At 41.6% G+C, this 13,063-nt stretch overlaps 1 pseudogene; it reads right to left on the minus strand.

Moving 5' to 3' along the window:
- LOC120032457 overlaps positions 1-12,846 on the minus strand; it is a 103,784-nt pseudogene extending 90,938 nt beyond the window's left edge.
- Positions 12,847-13,063: the final 217 nt, after the last annotated feature.

A 13,063-nucleotide genomic window follows, 5' to 3' on the forward strand; every position in this document is an offset into this window, starting at 1 on the left:
GCAGAGGGAGCACCCCCCTATCCACATCGACGGGTCAGTAGTGGAGAAGGTGGAAAGTTTTAAGTTCCTCGGTGTACACATCACGGACAAACTGAATTGGTCCACCCACACAGACAGCGTTGTGAAGAAGGCGCAGCAGCGCCTCTTCAACCTCAGGAGGCTGAAGAAATTCGGCTTGTCACCAAAAGCACTCACAAACTTCTACAGATGCACAATCGAGAGCATCCTGTCGGGCTGTATCACCGCCTGGTACGGCAACTGCTCCGCCCACAACCGTAAGGCTCTCCAGAGGGTAGTGAGGTCTGCAGAACGCATCACCGGGGGCAAACTACCTGCCCTCCAGGACACCTACACCACCCGATGTCACAGGAAGGCCATAAAGATCATCAAGGACAACAACCACCCAAGCCACTGCCTGTTCACCCCGCTATCATCCAGAAGGCGAGGTCAGTACAGGTGCATCAAAGCAGGGACCGAGAGACTGAAAAACAGCTTCTATCTCAAGGCCATCAGACTGTTAAACAGCCACCACTAACATTTAGCGGCCGCTGCCAACATACCGACTCAACTCCAGCCACTTTAAAAATGGGAATTGATGGAAATTATGTAAAAATGTACCACTAGCCACTTTAAACAATGCCACTTAATATAATGTTTACATACCCTACATTACCCATCTCATATGTATATACTGTACTCTATATCATCTACTGCATCTTGCCATCTTTATGTAATACATGTACCACTAGCCACTTTAAACTATGCCACTTTATGTTTACATACCCTACAGTACTCATCTCATATGTATATACCGTACTCTATACCATCTACTGCATCTGCCATGCCGTTCTGTACCACCACTCATTCATATATCTTTATGTACATATTCTTTATCCCTTTACACTTGTGTGTGTGTGTAAGGTAGTAGTTGTGGAATTGTTAGGTTAGATTACTTGTTGGTTATTACTGCATTGTCGGAACTAGAAGCACAAGCATTTCGCTACACTCGCATTAACATCTTCTAACCATGTGTATGTGACTAATAAAATTTGATTTGATTTGGTTTGATTTTAATACTTCTCCTAAACACAACCCACCATCACTGTGTCTCATGTTAATACTACTCCTAAACACAACCCACCATCACTGTGTCTCATGTTAATACTACTCCTAAACACAACCCACCATCACTGTGTCTCATGTTAATACTGCTCCTAAACACAACCCACCATCACTGTCATGTTAATACTACTCCTAAACACAACCCTCCATCACTGTGTCTCATGTTAATACTACTCCTAAACACAACCCACCATCACTGTGTCTCATGTTAATACTACTCCTAAACACAACCCACCATCACTGTGTCTCTTGTTAATACTACTCCGAAACACAACCCTCCATCACTGTGTCTCATGTTAATACTACTCCTAAACACAACCCACCATCACTGTCATGTTAATACTACTCCTAAACACAACCCAAAGTCACTGTGTCTCATGTTAATACTACTCCTAAACACAACCCACCATCACTGTGTCTCATGTTAATACTACTCCTAAACACAACCCACCATCACTGTGTCTCATGTTAATACTACTCCTAAACACAACCCTCCATCACTGTGTCTCATGTTAATACTACTCCTAAACACAACCCACCATCACTGTGTCTCATGTTAATACTACTTCTAAACACAACCCACCATCACCGTGTCTCATGTTAATACTACTCCTAAACACAACCCTCCATCACTGTGTCTCATGTTAATACTACTCCTAAACACAACCCACCATCACTGTGTCTCATGTTAATACTACTCCTAAACACAACCCTCCATCACTGTGTCTCATGTTAATACTACTCCTAAACACAACCCACCATCACTGTGTCTCATGTTAATACTACTCCTAAACACAACCCACCATCACTGTGTCTCATGTTAATACTACTCCTAAACACAACCCACCATCACTGTGTCTCATGTTAATACTACTTCTAAACACAACCCTCCATCACTGTGTCTCATGTCAAAACTACTCCTAAACACAACCCACCATCACTGTGTCTCATGTTAATACTACTCCTAAACACAACCCACCATCACTGTCTCATGTTAATACTACTCCTAATCACATCGATTAGATTAGGTGCCTCTCCAAGATGGCGCCGGCCAGAATGCATGAAATGCTGCTACTGATCACATTGTATAACCACGATTTGTGCTGCTAAATATGCACATTTTTGAACAAAACCTATATGCATTGTGTAATATGATGTTACAGGACTGTCATCTGATGAAGTTTATCAAGGTTAGTCAAATTATATATCTTTTGCTGGATTGTTACGATCGCTAACATTTGCTGCTGGTAAATGCGGTTGTGTTTCTGGCTATTGTGGTAAGCTAATATAATGCTATATTGTGTTTTCGCTGTAAAACACTTAAAAAATCTGACATATTGGCTGGATTCACAAGATGTTGGGCTTTCATTTGCTGTACGCTGTGTATTTTTCAGAAATGATTTATGATGAGTAATTAGGTATTTGACGTTGGTCTCTGTAATTATTCTGCCTGCATCGACGCTATTTCAGATTGCAGCTGCAATGTAGAACTGTGATTTATACCTGAAATATGCACATTTTTCTAACAAAACATATGCTATACAATAAATATGTTATCAGACTGTCATTTGATGAAGTTGTTTCTTGGTTAGTGGCTATTTATATCTTTATTTGGTCGAATTTGTGATAGCTACTGATGGAGTAAAAAACTGGTGGAGTAAAAAAAGTGGTGTCTTTTGCTAACGTGGTTAGCTAATAGATTTACATATTGTGTCTTCCCTGTAAAACATTTTAAAAATCAGAAATGATGGCTGGATTCACAAGATGTGTATCTTTCATCTGGTGTCTTGGACTTGTGATTTAATGATATTTAGATGCTAGTATTTACAGTGGGGAGAACAAGTATTTGATACACTGACGATTTTGCAGGTTTTCCTACTTACAAATCATGTAGAGGTTTGTAATTTTTATCATAGGTACACTTCAACTGTGAGAGACGGAATCTAAAACAAAAATCCAGAAAATCACATTGTATGATTTTTAAGTAATTAATTTGCATTTTATTGCATGACATAAGTATTTGATCACCTACCAACCAGTAAGAATTCCAGCTCTCACAGACCGTTTCGTTTTTCTTTAAGAAGTCCTCCTGTTCTCCACTCATTACCTGTATTAACTGCACCTGTTTGAACTCGTTACCTGTATAAAAGACACCTGTCCACACACTCAATCAAACAGACTCCAACCTCTCCACAATGGCCAAGACCAGAGAACTGTGTAAGGACATCAGGGATAAAATTGTAGACCTGCACAAGGCTGGGATGGGCTACAGGACAATAGGCAAGCAGCTTGGTGAGAAGGCAACAACTGTTGGCGCAATTATTCGAAAATGGAAGAAGTTCAAGATGACGGTCAATCACCCTCGGTCTGGTGCTCCATGCAAGATCTCACCTCGTGGGGCATCAATGATCATGAGGAAGGTGAGGGATCAGCCCAGAACTACACGGCAGGACCTGGTCAATGACCTAAAGAGAGCTGGGACCACAGTCTCAAAGAAAACCATTAGTAACACACTACGCCGTCATGGATTAAAATCCTGCAGCGCACGCAAGGTCCCCCTGCTCAAGCCAGCACATGTCCAGGCCCGTCTGAAGTTTGCCAATGACCATCTGGATGATCCAGAGGAGGAATGGGAGAAGGTCATGTGGTCTGATGAGACAAAAATAGAGCTTTTTGGTCTAATCTCCACTCGCCGTGTTTGGAGGAAGAAGAAGGATGAGTACAACTCCAAGAACACCATCCCAACCGTGAAGCATGGAGGTGGAAACATCATTCTTTGGGGATGCTTTTCTGCAAAGGGGACAGGACGACTGCACCGTATTGAGGGGATGATGGATGGGGCCATGTATCGCGAGATCTTGGCCAACAACCTCCTTCCCTCAGTAAGAGCATTGAAGATGGGTCGTGGCTGGGTCTTCCAGCATGACAACGACCCAAAACACACAGCCAGTGCAACTAAGGAGTGGCTCCGTAAGAAGCATCTCAAGGTCCTGGAGTGGCCTAGCCAGTCTCCAGACCTGAACCCAATAGAAAATCTTTGGAGGGAGCTGAAAGTCCGTATTGCCCAGGGACAGCCCCGAAACCTGAAGGATCTGGAGAAGGTCTGTATGGAGGAGTGGGCCAAAATCCCTGCTGCAGTGTGTGCAAACCTGGTCAAGAACTACAGGAAACGTATGATCTCTGTAATTGCAAACAAAGGTTTCTGTACCAAATATTAAGTTCTGCTTTTCTGATGTATCAAATACTTATGTCATGCAATAAAATGCAAATGAATTACTTAAAAATCATACAATGTGATTTTCAGGATTTTTGTTTTAGATTCCGTCTCTCACAGTTGAAGTGTACCTATGATAAAAATTACAAACCTCTACATGATTTGTAAGTAGGAAAACCTGCAAAATCGTCAGTGTATCAAATACTTGTTCTCCCCACTGTAAATACTAGCATCTAAATATCATTAAATCACAAGTCCAAGACACCAGATGAAAGATACACATCTTGTGAATCCAGCCATCATTTCTGATTTTTAAAATGTTTTACAGGGAAGACACAATATGTAAATCTATTAGCTAACCACGTTAGCAAAAGACACCACTTTTTTTACTCCACCAGTTTTTTACTCCATCAGTAGCTATCACAAATTCGACCCAATAAAGATATAAATAGCCACTAACCAAGAAACAACAATTACAGACCTCTACATGCTTTGTAAGTAGGAAAACCTGCAAAATCAGCAGTGTATCAAATACTTGTTCTCCCCACTGTACTTGTGACGCTATGCTAGGCTATGCTAGTCAGCTTTTTTACTGATGGGGGTGCTCCCGGATCCGGGTTTGGGAGGAATTAGAGGTTAAAATAGCATGCACACGTCTTTATGTGAAACCACATGTACAACGTACATCCCGTCTTTTCTAGCATACAATATAGCTCAGTATTTGTCAAGGGTGCCAATAATTTTGGTTGTGACACAGTTATACTTGACCCTGTTATACTTTGACAGTGAACATGACCCTATTGAATGGAGATCTGGGTATTACTGGCAAACTCTACTGATCATGTTTTAAACATGTAAATGAATAAACTGCACGCGCCTTCCCCTGGATGTCAGTAACCAATGAGAATTGGAATGGAGTTTCTAGGCAGATCTCAGACCTTATAAAAGCCCATGGCATGGGGGGTGCACTCTTTTCATTGTTCGTCATTGCGCAAAGCAGGACCTCAGCATGGCGTTCGGAAAAGCTCAAGTTATCGGCCTTAGATATATCCGTCTGTGATTTAATTCGATATAGGTGTTAGAAACATCATAACGAAGTTATTTTAAACCGAGTTATATCAGTTTATGCGAGTATATTGCGATTTTCGGATTTTCCTTATTATTGCGTTTTGAAGATTTGGGCATGTCTGCGCCACATAGCTAATGTTAGCTGCTATTTCCAAAGTTGAAGAGGACGTTTTACAACCGAGCAACGATTCTTTTGGACAAAGGACAACTTGCCCAAGATTCTGATGGAAGCTCGTCCAAAAGTAAGAGCTATTTATGATGTTAATTCGTATTTATGTGGAAAAATGTAAAAGGATTTGTCCGCCATTAATTTCTGCACTGGTCTGGCTGTAACGCACACTGTATGTCTAGTAACGTTAATTTTAAAAATCTAACACAGCGGTTGCATTAATAACTAATGCATCTTTCATTTGCTGTCCAACCTGTATTTTTTAGTCAAGTTTACGATTATTTATCGATTAGATTAGGTGCCTCTCCAAGATGGCGCCGGCCAGAATGCCTGAAATGTTGCTACTGATCACATTGTATAACCACGATTTGTGCTGCTAAATATGCACATTTTCGAACAAAACCTATATGCATTGTGTAATATGATGTTACAGGACTGTCATCTGAGGAAGTTTATCAAGGTTAGTCAAATGATATATCTTTTGCTGGATTGTTACGATCGCTAACCTTTGCTGCTGGTAAATGCGGTTGTGTTTCTGGCTATTGTGGTAAGCTAATATAATGCTATATTGTGTTTTCGCTGTAAAACACTTAAAAAATCTGACATATTGGCTGGATTCACAAGATGTTGGGCTTTCATTTGCTGTACGCTGTGTATTTTTCAGAAATGTTTTATGATGAGTAATTAGGTATTTGACGTTGGTCTCTGTAATTATTCTGCCTGCATCGACGCTATTTCAGATTGCAGCTGCAATGTAGAACTGTGATTTATACCTGAAATATGCAAATTTTTCTAATAAAACATATGCTATACAATAAATATGTTATCAGACTGTCATCTGATTAAGTTGTTTCTTGGTTAGTGACTATTTCTATCTTTATTTGGTCGAATTAGTGATGGCTACCTATGCAGGAAAAAAATGGTGGAAAAAAAAGTTGTGTCTTTTGCTATGGTGGTTAGCTAATAGAAATACATATTGTGTCTTCCCTGTAAAACATTTAAAAAATCGGAAATGATGGCTGGATTCACAAGATCTGTATCTTTCATTTGGTGTCTTGGACTTGTGATTTCATGAACATTTTATTATATGATATCCCTGTAGCTTTAGGCTAGGCTATGCTAGTCAGCTTTTTTGATGGGGGGATCCCGGATCCGGGTTTGTGACCCGGTAGAGGTTTAACATGCAGCAACAGCATGTCACATAAAGGATGTTACTGTATCTAAATAGAAAATGGTCTAAAGTCAGCATACTGTAGTTACATTTCTTTATTTGAGGAGTGGGCCTACATGTTTTACAAGAGGCAAAATGTGACTCATTCCCATCACTCCTCATCAGCTGGTACTGAAGGTTCCAGAACAGATGAAATGGGAGTATCTTTGGTACCAGTGTTCTAGACTAGAGCTCTCCCTACTGGCATCTCAACATTACTGCAGCTTCCAGGCTTCATATGTCCCTACAAGTCCGATGAAAATATACAAAATAGAAGGTAAAATAACATTTGAAAATGTAAATATATATAGAATAAAACAGTCACGCACATAAAAATACTGTGTTATTGGGACTTATGTTAAACTGGTGTTTGAATTGAGTGAACTGGTGATCTCAGCTAGCTTGTTAGCTACATGAAGAGGCTGTTATTCAGTGATAAACAGTAATTTTGTGCATCACACAGCTACTCTGAATGGACTGGATTGTGAACAATACGATATGCTGCCACTGAATTACAGCAAAACCCCATAGTTAACTAGTGAGCTAGCTAGTTAGCTAACTTTTAGCTATCAACATTAGCTAGCTACAAACAACAGACAACAGTGTCATGTCATTATGCCAAGGCCAAGGCAAGCTGCTCTGAGTTTCCAGTGTGTTCTTGTGTGAAAGAGATGTGTTCAGCTCACTGATCTTCAGAACAACGGACCCAAAGTGAACCCTGACATGCATAAAACTAAGTCTGTCTGTCTGTCTGGGATTATTGTGTCCTACTGTATCTGCATGTTGCTTGTTTTTTGAAAATGACATTGAATAATCTTTCATGTAATTGTTTATTGCTGCTTCGTTATTGTTATTTTATTGTGTAATTCATTTTTTTAGCATTTTTATAATTTCAAAAGTCTCATATTTTCTTACATATAAACAACTGCATTGTTGCTTAAGGGCGTGTCCATGACCATTTCACAGTAAGGTCTACACCTGTTGTACTCAGCGCATGTGACAAATACAATTTGATGTGATTTGTGTGTTTAGGTACTGGACATTGCTCCCTCTGACACTGGGTTTCTGAACCTCTAAAAGTCTGAGCCGTTTGGGGGGTTCTACTAGCTGACATATGGAATTGTTTTAAGTTCTAATTTGATTTTGAATTATAGTATCCCTTTAGGTAAAAAAATTAAATACATAAAAATGATTTGATAAAATATTGAATTTGGCCTTTACTGCTATAGACAATACAAACACATTGAACAACACATTCATAAATGGTAAAAAAAAAAAAGACAGTGAAAAAATGTATCATAAGGACTAATGTTTTGAAGTGACTGTCCTATATCTAGGGATATAACAAAATGTGGTTTTTTTGGACACATACACTATACAAAAGTATGAGAACACCCCTTCAAATTAGTGGATTAGGTTATTTCAGCCACACCTGTTGCTGACAGATGTATAAAATCGAGCACACAGCCATGAAATCTCCATAAACATTGGCAGTAGAATGGCCTTAATGAAGAGCTCAGTGACTTTCAACATGGCACCTTCATAGGATGCTACCTTTACAACAAGTCAGTTTGTCAAATTTCTGCACTGCTAGAGCTGCCCTGGTCAACTGTAAATGTTGTTATTATGAAGTGGTAACGTCTAGGAACAACAACGGCTCAGCCGTGAAGTGGTAGGCCACACAAGCTCACAGAACGGGGTCCGCTGAGTGCTGAAGCACGTAGGGTGTAGAAATCGTCTGTCCTCGGCTGCAACACTCACTCCCGAGTTCCGAACTGCGGCTAGAAGCAACTTCAGCACACAAACTGTTCGTCGGGAGCTTCATGAAATGGGTTTCCATTTCTTAAGATCACCGTGCGCAATAACAAGCGTCGGCTGGAGTAGTGTAAAGCTCGCCTCCATTGGACTCTGGAGCAGTGGAAACGCGTTCTCTGGAGTGATGAATCACGTTTCACCGTCTGGCAGTCCGACGGATAAATCTGGGTTTGGCGGATACCAGGAGAACGCTACCTGCCCCAATCGACAGTGCCAACTGTAAAGTTTGGTGGAGGAGGAATAATGGTCTGGGGCTGTTTTTCTAGATCCCTTAGTTCCGGTGAAGGGAGACCTTAACGCTACAGCAAACAATAATATTCTATACGATTCTGTGCTTCCAACTTTGTGGAAACAGTTTGGGAAAGACACTTTCCTGTTTCAGCGCGACAATGCCCCCGTGTACAAAGCAAGGTCCATACAGAAATGGTTTGTCGAGATCGGTGTGGAAGATCTTGAATGGCCTGCACAGAGCCCAGACCTCAACCCCATCGAAAACCTTTGGGTAGAATTGGATCACTGCCCAAGCTCACCAATGCTCTTGTGGCTGAATGGAAGCAAGTCCCCACAGCAATCAAATCAAATGAAATTGTATTCATCAAATACACGTGTTTAGCAGTTGTTATTGCGGGTGTTAGCCAAATTGCTGTAGCGAAATGCTTGAAGCAACGTTCCAACATCTAGTGGAAAGCCTTCCCAGAAGAGTGGAGGTTGTTATAGTAGCAAACATATCAGCTGTATATGACCAGGCAAAAAAAACTTTCCAAGCCAAACTATTACACACACCCTATATCGTTGTCACCATATTAGCTAAAGTAACGTCATAGTCAACATAGTGCAAAGACCTGGCTAGATCATAAAGGAACAATTGTCCAGACAGAGGATTGAGTTTACGAATTTACGTTTTATTAACCCAACTTCACACAGGCTACTGTTTGGCCGTAGCCCATGCCAAATAAATGAAGGATACCCTATAAAAAAACGTGAACTTTTCTTGTGAAGGCCAGATGTAAGAGAGAGAACAATGGCTAAACCTGGTCTTAACTTCCAATGCTCCATCCCCCTGCCCAACCCCCTCCACGCCACTCCACCAACCACCAGGATGCCCGGCATCAGAACATTCCAGGCATTCCGTGATTGGCAAGTTGATTGGCATGTCAGACCCCGCGAACACTGGGTACTGGTAAGTACAACACAACCAACTAATAGCCTAACACATAACTTCACAGCTGTCTGTGTGGGTCGCTACAATAGCTAATAGAACTAATGCGTTAGTAATCCCGCTAAAATCATGCAGTAACGTTACTGTGTACAGTCAGTAAGCAGTTTAGCACTTACACAGGCGAGTCCCGATGGCAATAAATCAGTAAAACCAAAAGCTTACCTTGACTTGGAAGAGTTCCAGTGTTCTGTTGGATAGTCATAGACATCTAGCTAACATAGCATCCCTCTGTTTGAGCAGGGTGTTTGAGTAGGCTAAACTAGATAGCTGCATTTGCTGGCTAAGTAAGTGAAAGAGAAAAAGAATTACGAAATCTGTCTCTATCGCTCTCTATCTTGCTTCTCCTTCATTTTGGAAAAAAAGTGTTTGTTCAAAACTGTTCAACTATTGTCTTTCTCTCTGAGTCAACTACTCACCACATGTTATGCACTGCAGTGCTAGCTAGCTGTAGCTTATGCTTTCAGTACTAGATTCATTCTCTGATCCTTTGATTGGGTGGACAAAATGTCAGTTCATTCTGCAAGAGCTCTGATAGGTTGGAGGACATGCTCTGGAACTTGTCATAATTACTGTGTAAGTCTATGGAAGGGGGCGAGAACCATGAGCTTCCTAGGTTTTGTATGGAAATCAATGTACCAGGGGACGGAAGCTAGCTGTCCTCCAGCTACACCATGGTGCTACCCTACAGAGTGCTGTTGAGGCTACTATAGACCTTCATTGCAAAATAGTGTGTTTTAATAATTTGTTTGATTAGATAGTTTCATCTAAAAATGATAACTTTTTAATGTTTAACTTTTTTTTTTTAATAATGAAATTCACTAAGGAGGATGGCCCTCCCCTTCCTCCTCTGAGGAGCCTCCATTGTGTTACATGGCCCTCTCTGCCTCACCATACCGCTGGAGAGAAGAGGGGAGGAGGGAGGGAGGGGGGAGGAAGAGAGATGGCGAGAGTCAGAATTCTGACAGACAGACACACACACACACAAAGCATCGTGCAAGTTCACAGTAGATAGCTCAGATAGTGACCTTCAACCCTGTTAGTGCACTCCCTTTGTGGAAGTATCCCTTTGGCCAATCAGGAGCAAGCTGGATGGACATCTGAGCATCTGATTAGTCAGAGGAGTAGATCTCCAAACACCCGTAGATGTATCAATTATTCACAAAGAACCAGAGAGAAAGAGAGAGAGAGTTTGGACAAGATTACACAAATCTAATTTCAGGTGGGAGTATAGTGGTGTGATATGTTGTGTACATGTGGTGTTTGGGGTCAGAGGTTAAGCTTTAAGGTGTTGTGTACCTGTGGTCTTTGGGGTTACAGTGTATAGACTCAGAGAACATGTCCACATCCTGAGAGTACTGGCTGCTTAAACAGCTGAATACCCTTCTCTGGAGGAGAACACACACATACAGTGTTAAACTGGGGTCATTTCAGTGAATAGAAATAATCATTCTGAGACAATTGTGTTCATGTCACCTGTTAGTGAGACTCTCTTCCTCTTCACAGGGTCTGGACTCTCCACCTGATATGAGACAACTCAGTTAACACTGCCTCCGTGTGTGTGTGTGTGTGTGTGTGTGTGTGTGTGTGTGTGTGTGTGTGTGTGTGTGTGTGTGTGTGTGTGTGTGTGTGTGTGTGTGTGTGTGTGTGTGTGTGTGTGTGTGTGTGTGTGTGTGTGTGTGTGTGTGTGTGTGTGTGTGTGTGATTGGTGATTAATTGTTAATGCACACTTCGGGAAGGGTGGAGAAAAGGGACGCAGCCAGAAAGTACTGGGGCCAGGGGCAGAGAGGAACAGGGGCAGAGAGGAACAGGGGCAGAGAGGAACAGGGGCAGAGAGAGGAACAGGGGCCAGGGGCAGAGAGGAACAGGGGCAGAGAGCAACAGGGGCAGAGAGGAACAGGGGCCAGGGGCAGAGAGAAACAGGCAAAGCCTAAATCGTTTTCCTAGATATGGTCTATGTCTTTGCCAGGGTAGAGGAATTCACATCTTTCATCAATGTCGTTTTTTTTCTTTAATTGTCACTCGACGAATGTGAATTCAGAGAATCCAATCAGAGAGGGAAACGTAAATATACGCCACGTGGCACCGGATAAAGATACAGATAAAAATTACATTTAATAATGAAACTTCATCTGATTTGATAAAACTGTATTTTATTATTAATGAATACAACTGATTGACATAATAAAACAGTCATTTGTACACTCAGCTCCCCCACATGCTGAGTGAGGGGTTACAGACAGATTGTCATTTTACATTGATGCTCTCAAACAATCATTGTGTACTCCTCATATTTTCACTTTAGTCAACTGAACATACATGTATTAGTCCACTGAACAGACATGTATTAGTCCACCAAACAAACACTGAGTGTACAAAATATTAGGAACACCTGCTATTTCCATGACATTAACTGACCAGGTGAATCCAGGTGAAAGCTATGATCCCTTATTGATGTCACTTGTTAAATCCACTTCAATCAGTGTAGATGAAGGGGAGGAGACACGTTAAAGAAGGATTTTTAAGCATTGAGACATGGGTTGTTGTGTATGTGTGCCATACAGATGGTGAATGGGCATGATAAAATATTGAAGTGCCTTTGAACGGGGTACAGTATTAGGTGCCAGGCACACTGCTTTGAGTGTGTCAAGAACTGCAACGCTGCTGGGTTTTTCATGCTCAACAGTTTCCCGTGTGTATCAAGAATGGTCCACCACCAAAAGGACATCCAGCCAACTTGACACAACTGTGGGAAGAACTGGAGTCAACATGGGCCAGAATCCCCGTGGAACGCTTTTGACACCTTGTAGAGTCCATGCCCCGACGAATTGAGGCTGTTCTGAGGGCAAAAGGGGGTGGTGCAACTCAATATTAGGAAGGTGTTATGGGTCTTGTTCCAATATCCACAGCAGCACACTACTTGTTTCATTTAAGGTGGTCCAGTGTGGATGTTAGAACACCCCATGGACACTGGTGACGTTCCAGGCTGACTCATGGTTGCGTGCCACGTCACTGACTGTGCAGTCGTGCATCAGTTTGCTATATCATGATTGGGTTAGCTGACATCTTAAACAAACACCTATCCAGGTGTTGTGAGAGAAGGCAGGTGAGTGCAATTTAGTCTGCCTGGAACATGCCCCATATTCAATTAAAAAGCATTGATTATTTATCCCCTGTAGGGGCAATTACTTGGCACCCTATGGCATCAGGCTGGCAAAGCGACATCACAAGGAGTCACACATTCAGGTC

Source organism: Salvelinus namaycush, chromosome 39, assembly GCF_016432855.1.
Source record: "Salvelinus namaycush isolate Seneca chromosome 39, SaNama_1.0, whole genome shotgun sequence".
NCBI classification, from domain to species: Eukaryota; Metazoa; Chordata; class Actinopteri; order Salmoniformes; family Salmonidae; genus Salvelinus; species Salvelinus namaycush.